Consider the following 8,394-nt stretch of genomic DNA (forward strand, 5'->3'; position numbering starts at 1 on the left):
AGGGCATCCGGTCGTAGAGACTCGCTACGAAGATTCATCTCACTTCATACCATCCAGTAAAGAAACGGGACCAAGGTTGGTTATACAGTACGTTATATTATTAGAGAAACCTGAGAGCACTTTTTCAAAATATTACTATGGACAAGCAGATCTTTCAGATTTCTTTCTCGGAGCTCTTTTCGTTAGTTTTATTCTAGTTTTTAATGTGAAACTTCTACTGAAATTCCTCAGTCTTAGATGCTTCGCTGATAGGTAATACGTATTGATCACTTTGGGGGAGGGTTCTCCTGACAATATGTGCTCAAATACACCAGCTTCGTGTCAGTAGATTATTAGTAGCATGTAAAGGAACTCTTGCAGGACAAAATTTCGACACCTCAGCGTCTCAAAGTCGCAAATAGTCAGTGAAACGTAAAATCAACAAGATTGTCATTATTAGTAGTATGAATAGGGTGCATGGCTCTAAGCATTACCATCACCTCATGGTCTTCATCTTTCCCATGACTGTTTCCGTATCGCTGTCCCTTTACGTTTGGGAGCAGCCGTCTGCGAGTCTCACCGATGTTCACCTTGTGGTGTCCGGCTCCATAGCTAAATGGTTAGCGTGCTGGCCTTTTGGTCACAGGGGTCCCGTGTTCGATTCCCGGCAGGGTCTGGAATTTTAACCATAACTGGTTAATTTCGCTGGTACGGGGGCTGAGTGTATGTGTCGTCTTCATCATCATTTCATCCTCATCATGACTTGCAGGTCGCCTACGGGAGTCAAATCAAAAGACCTGCATCTGGCGAGCCGAACTTGTCCTCGAAACTTCCGGCACTAAAAGCCATACTCCATTTCATTTTTACCTTGTGGTTCCTACATTGATCGACATGGCCTCCATGGCCTTTCCTGTGTAAAAAGTAAAGGCAGACATATCCGTCATTCCACTATAAGGCTGATTCTCCACGAGCAGGTAAAACGCCGCTGTTCGCCCGCCTGAACGCTCAAACTTTTTGCCTATTCTACACGAGCGGTTGAATTTACGCCTGTAAACAGCGCCAAAAACGCCGGCGACACGCGCAGCCATTCTCCACCAGCGATAAACCCGCCATACTGCAATGAAGGATGTCGTAGAAATAGGTTGGGTTGTCGGAGCTGTTAAACTACAGTTATTAGCAATATTAAAAAGTAAACCTAGTAAGAAAAGACGTTGATGGACTCACCCTGCGTTATCGAATCGGCTCACCACTGGACAATTTCATTTAAAGTTGTGCTAACACAGGAACTATCCGGAAATGTTTTTTTCAATATTATAGAATGTCAGTTGCTTCATTCGATGACCTGTTTGAACTTATTAAGTTGCGTATTACTAAACGAGTGAAGTGGTAGTTTAGGGGGAGTCCTGAAATTTAATTCTCAAATATTTATAGTTTTAGTGGTCTTCATCAATCATCAATCATCATCTGTTTACCCTCCAGGTTCGGTTTTTCCCTCGGACTTAGCGAGGGATCCCACCTCTACCGCCTCAAGGGCAGTGTCCTGGAGCTTCAGACTCTTGGTCGGGGGATACAACTGGGGAGTATGACCAGTACCTCGCCCAGGCGGCCTCACCTGCTATGCTGAACAGGGGCCTTGTGGAGGGATGGGAAGATTGGAAGGGATAGGCAAGGAAGAGGGAAGGAAGCGGCCGTGGCCTTAAGTGAGGTACCATCCCGGCATTTGCCTGGAGGAGAAGTGGGAAACCACGGAAAACCACTTCCAGGATGGCTGAGGTGGGAATCGAACCCACCTCTACTCAGTTGACCTCCCGAGGCTGAGTGGACCCCGTTCCAGCCCTCGTACCACTTTTCAAATTTCGTGGCAGAGCCGGGAATCGAACCCGGACCTCCGGGGGTGGCAGCTAATCACGCTAACCACTACACCACGGAGGCGGACGTTTTAGTGGTCTTATCAATAAATATTACATAAATCAAGTTATATAGAATTAAATTTCCGATCATTTATGTCTCTTGCATATTTACCGTACCGGCTATGATAACAGAGACATTCATGAATTTATATTTTTGTTGCTAAGTCCATATCAACGCCGAACCAGGAGAAAATGGGTTAACAGAATATGATGAAAATTGTCACATAGAGTCGGGGAATAAGAAACTACAGTCTAAGTTATAAACAATTTTATTCACCCTGGATGAAACTGCGGTTTAGGAAAAGGCACCTAAAATGTATTTTTTAATACCTACAATAAGTTATTGCTCCTATCGAAAAGTACTGCATAACAAAAGTTAGAGATAATGCAGTTTCCGATCATTTATGTGTTATTGCCAAAGACCGTAGCCGTGTTGAAACACCGGATCCCGTGAGATCTCCGAAGTTAAGCAACATTGGGCGTGTTCAAGCTTGGGATGGGTTGCCACACGCTGTTGGGGGTGGGGGGTAAGGGAATGGGGGAGCGGAAAAGAACTGGCCATTCCACCGCACGTAAACTCCGGCTCAGGTACACCTCTGCGGAGGTTCGGACCTGCCTTCGAGCAGAATACACCCTTACCTTTATGTTTTATTCAGTTTCACCACACCGACTATGATAAGAGTGGTATTTCATAGTCGGAAGAAAACTAAATGTGAAGGCCTACTATATCGAAAGCGCATAACATTGATCAACAATAACATTATATTGACCATTGTTTGTTGTGATGCTCTTTGTCTCTTATGCTGCCGCTTAACTCCGATATATGGGATTACTGCTGCGTACAGAGTATAACAGCCTGACTGAATATTGGCGGGAAATAGCTGGGGAGTTAGAAAACGTTCATCTTTAGCATTCCATTCCTATGGTTCATACATTTCCTGATACTGATAGTTCGTAACACATTGGTACATCATACTATTCCAGTTATTCGATCCCTACTCTGACGCGCTGTTTTGAATGAGCAGTGTGCACATTTAAGGCAGAGGCTCACTTAGTAGTAGTAGTAGTAGTAGTAGTAGTAGTAGTAGTAGTAGTAGTAATATGACCTGGTCTAGAATTACAATTTAGGTCTACTCCAAATTATAGCACCACAATTCACTAAATAATTCAAAATTCAACCCTGAAAAGAGCCGTTTCTTAAGAAAAGCTTCTTCCGCTTCACTTTTATTAAATCTATATTCATTTTATTCCAAATTAGCCGTGAAGAGGGGCTTTCTCCTCTGGCTTTGAGGAAGAATTTGCCTCTAAGTCAGATAGTTTCTTCCCCCGCCAGTGTAGTGAATTGAGATTTTCCGATTCATTGTGTATTGCTAGAAAACAGAGTAGTAGTTTTTGCCCTGGGACTCTCCACTATTCGACCCTGCAACCCCCCCCCCCCTCCCGAAAAAAAGATGAAGAGTGTTCACGGATCACGATTGTCTGCGGCTTGGTCACTCCAGCTCTGAAAATTTGGATTGTTAGATCGCAAGCGTAATACTGGTCATTAATAGTGAGATAATGCGTGGTTTTTCATTTGATCGAGTATTTCATATTAAAAGATTGCTTTTAATCGTGTCATTCCTACTGACATCATTGTAATGATCTATGTTCATTTCAGTTGGGAAAATGACTAAGACAGTCTTTCTGAGGATGTAAAAAAGGCAGGTGGAGATTGAGTGTCTGCCATTATAATGTTCCCGAACTTGATTTTGATTGACGGTAGGCAAGCGGGCCTATTATTACAATGGATATTCCCTAATGCAGTCTTCATATTAGAAAAGACGTTCGGTGACTTCCCCGTCGCATTTCTAGGGTAACGTTAAGAGCTATGGAACTTAATACAATCTTGCTCACAACATGTACACTACCCAACCTAGAATTCTGTATACAATGTAGAATTCCGTAGCGAAGCCCAGGTACATCAGCTAGTAAAGAATATACTACACTTCAGGCAGTTCCTATCGTGCGACAGAGGCGGGTGAACTGCTCAACTGCCGCCTCGTGGAGTATGATTCGCTGTTCTACCGCTAGCGGGAATGACGCCTCTGCTGGCGTTATACCCGCCTGCCCGCTCATGGACGTGTCTACCCGCGGCGTGCAAACCGCCCGTGTAGACAGCTCTACAAATACCCCATAGTTCTGTTCCGCGTAGCGGGCGAACAGCGGCGTTTTACCTGCTCGTGGAGAATGAGCCTAAATGATGTCATCAGCAGAAGTTCCTTCTATACGAGAGCCCGCTGGCTGCTGCCAGACGGAATGACACTTGTGCCATGGAAAAGGGGTAGATCTCGCCTGTGGTATTTTACCCGTGCCGACACATTAGCTAAGTCCTATCTTACCCTTTCGCCAATGAGTGCTGGAGGTGCAGCCGTGAGCAGGGAAAATGCTAAACGAAGAAAATACAATGATCTTTTGGACAAATTCTTCTTCGTATCAGTAGCCTTTGAATCCAGCGGTACCTGAGGCAATGATTGCGTCAAATTTATCAAAGAGATTGGTCAACGGATTACACGGATTCCTGGGGATACCCGATGAACTACTTTCTTTATTCAGCGCATCAGCGTTGCTCTACATCGTGGGAATGTCACACCTATTCTCGGGACACTATCACCTGGTAAAGAGCTGGACAAAGTTTTTCTCCTTTAAGACATGACTTTTTATATTTTACAGAAATTGAATTTTTGCTTGTGAATGTTAAGAAATAAAATTTATTTTGATGTTAACTTATCGTATGCTTTGATAACGGTTATAAAGAAAAATTAGTCAAGTTGAGATGTGTCTAACAAGTAAAAAATAATTATGAATAATTCTCCATTATTTTTCCTGTAAGGAAAACTGAACTTCAATGTATGATCGATTCAGTGCCCATAGAGGGAACTTAACATCTAATAGGCTATCCTTTAATCAAATTTCGCAATTAAACATCCCATTTACACAGGAAACTCAACAAATAATTCAACAGTCCATTACTGATCATTCGTGTTGTGAATCCACAAGGAATACCTTGCTCAATACGTAGAATTGGGCATTTGTAACTATACCAGGGTAGTAAGTTTCAGACTGTCAGGACTAGGGTCGTATTCTGAAAAAGCCTCTTAAATTTTTATCAACATTATAATCATCAAATATCCTTCTTAGGAAATGATTCCAAAATAAGTCGCCTTATTTCGAGCAACCAGCTTCGCTTTAAACTCTCCTCCTAGTCGACATGAGTACAGAGGCACAACTTCGCTTTAAACTCTCCTAGTCGTCATGAGTATAGAGGCACAGTTTCGCTTTAAACTCTCCTAGTCGACATGAGTATAGAGGCACAGCTTCGCTTTAAACTCTCCTAGTCGTCATGAGTATAGAGGCACAGCTTCGCTTTAAACTCTCCTAGTCGACATGAGTATAGAGGCACAGTTTCGCTTTAAACTCTCCTAGTCGACATGAGTATAGAGGCACAGCTTCGCTTTAAACTCTCCTAGTCGACATGAGTATAGAGGCACAGTTTCGCTTTAAACTCTCCTAGTCGTCATGAGTATAGAGGCACAGTTTCGCTTTAAACTCTCCTAGTCGACATGAGTATAGAGGCACAGTTTCGCTTTAAACTCTCCTAGTCGACATGAGTATAGAGGCACAGCTTCGCTTTAAACTCTCCTAGTCGTCATGAGTATAGAGGCACAGCTTCGCTTTAAACTCTCCTAGTCGACATGAGTATAGAGGCACAGCTTCGCTTTAAACTCTCCTAGTCGTCATGAGTATAGAGGCACAACATGAAACATCCCTGGCCCTTAGTCAATACTTACAGGGTCCTAAATATTCCAGTCTGAAAAAAGTATACTTGCCACTGTTTACAGCGATCAGGACAGTTGGCTAACAAAGCCACTTTACCCATCTCTGTAACAGTTAACATATCGTTGCTGCGCCAGCAATACCTCGTATGTCAAAATGCTCTTCCTTTCCATTATCTTCATTAAGTCTGGCCACTCCTCCCAACCTCACATGGATATGCAGTCCATCAGAACATTCATTTTCCTGCGCTAACAAGTAAAGGAAAATGAACATTAAATGCTTTATACTGTAGGAGTGCGTAAATACTTCATAGAAATATACATTCCTAGAGTACGGCACAATAAGGTTCATTTCCTTATGCCAGTTTATTGTTCCGATGGACTGCATATCCATTTGAGGTTGGGAGGTTTGACCAGTCTTAAGGAAAGTAATGGATAAGAAGAGCATTGTGGTATACGAGATATTGCTCGCGTAGCGACGGTATGTGTCACGACCCAGGATTCAGCAGGGTGAATGAACAGTAGCATCACTATCGTTACAATGTTCCTTCCTGGGATTAATTTATATTGTACGCCCTATCCTTGTAAGTGGTCGGCTCACGCCTTCTGTTCCAGGAGGTGCGCTTCAAGGTGCAGGATCCCAAGGCCCACTCGAAGGGGGGCACTCTGGAGAAAACGATCAACGGTCGAGCCGAGGAGGAAGGTGGAGGTCCAGCCACTCAACATCTCATTCATCCAGGGAAGGACATCAACAAGATGTTCGGGATAACTCCGAGTGACATCGACAAGTACTCCCGCATCATGTTCCCTGTCTGTTTCGTGTGTTTCAACCTTATGTACTGGATCATCTACCTTCACATCAGCGACGTTGTAGCTGATGACCTGGTGCTCCTGGAAGAGGACAAGTAAACAGCAATAACAGTTTCCGATCATTAATAAGAATGGCACATCGCAAGTATATGATGACAACTCAAACTTCTACAGATCACTGGCCATACTGAGTTTTAGGTGACCAGTAACAACAATATTAACCAACAAATATCACAATCCAGGGATAAGGTCAATCAAAGAGTTGCAGCGTCCGAAGAATACTGTAATGAAGCGGAGAGCTGTCGTTCACTATTTTGAAAGACAATCGACAGTTTTGAGTTGTTATCGAAGGTTGAACGAGAAGAACGCAGTGAAATCGTGACAAACGCAAACTTTAAAGAAATATCGCGTGCATGAGTGAGCAAAAGTACCCTGAATGCGAGAGGTAGCGTACATTGCCACACCTAACATCAGCCTCCCTGTGTTCACGCACTCCTTAGAAAGCCTCCTCTCGACACTGTATCGTACGTGCTGTTATTCTAAAACAACAAAATTAAAATAATCCTTAATGATAGATTACGTAAACATTCTAGTGGTGCTACACACAAAAACTACTGTGGTTGTGATTGACTCGCTCGCTGGGCATCATTCGACAGACAGAATGCAAATAAAAACCGTAGGTAGGAAGAAAAAACGAGTAGAGTTATTTTAACATATAACATGAACTCTAAAAGAAATGTTGTTGTATTCTTCTAGTCGACTTGAATTGTAGAATGGTCAACAAAACATATTGTAGACTATGTCCAAATAATCTTCTAATTCCAAATGACAAAAAAAGCATTTGAGATGCGTCATTTTCATCTCGTTATAAAACACAATGACTATCTTAGCACGAAATTCTTTATTTTATAATGAATTAATGAAACATATGAGAATAGATTGTACTGGATGCCTATCCTCCACTCCCTTATCCCTTTTCTACATGGGGTATAGATGTATTGTTCACAGAGACCAGCTAAACGCCCATACGCTTACAAGTATGTCTAAATGCGTGTTGTTTTTAGCCTATGAAATGCGCTGGTTGATTAATTTATGTTTCACTATATGTCATGTTTATATGATTATTGATTATTTTTAAAGTTTAACATTGTTGTGTTTTAACCCTGAAATGTATAAAATGATATGTAATGTTACTTTAAATGTTTAATGATGTTATGGTATATGTATGATAATTTTACGAAACAGGTATATAATATAGAAAATATTTTTTAAGTATAGTTTGTTGAACTGTCCAGTTACTGCTAGTCCAGAAATCTAATGTATATAGTCTATCAAATGTTATAATTATTTTGACAGTTTTGAATATAGATGACAGATTATTTTAACTGGATTTAAAATAATGGGTGAACAAATTGCTATTCATTCTGTCACATATAACACGTGTTTAGAAAAATCCACTCTTTGTTCAAGAAAAAGGGCAAAAGAAATTATTAAGATTCATATATTCTCAATAAATTTAGCATGTAAGATAAAACTGACACAATTAATAATTGCTAGCTCACAATTTTGATAAGATTTATCAGTGGCGATATAGTTACGAGTGAATGAATCTGTGAATGGGACGTTAGCTAAAGTGAAAATAAGAGACACGATAAGTTCGGACATACGTGGTGGTGCACTCTTTAAGTAATACAAATTTAGTCTCAACACGACATTCCTTATTTGTACACGAAACATATTTGCGTTTAAATATAGTCACTAAAATAAAACACAATAAAATAAACCGCACATTAGTGAAAAGGTTTTATATCTGTTGTCTGCTAGGCAACAACGCACCCACTTGTGGGAGACCACCTGTAAAGTTAAAATAAATTTGGTGACAT

The sequence above is a fragment of the Anabrus simplex genome, chromosome 1, assembly GCF_040414725.1.
Source record: "Anabrus simplex isolate iqAnaSimp1 chromosome 1, ASM4041472v1, whole genome shotgun sequence".
NCBI lineage: Eukaryota > Metazoa > Arthropoda > Insecta > Orthoptera > Tettigoniidae > Anabrus > Anabrus simplex.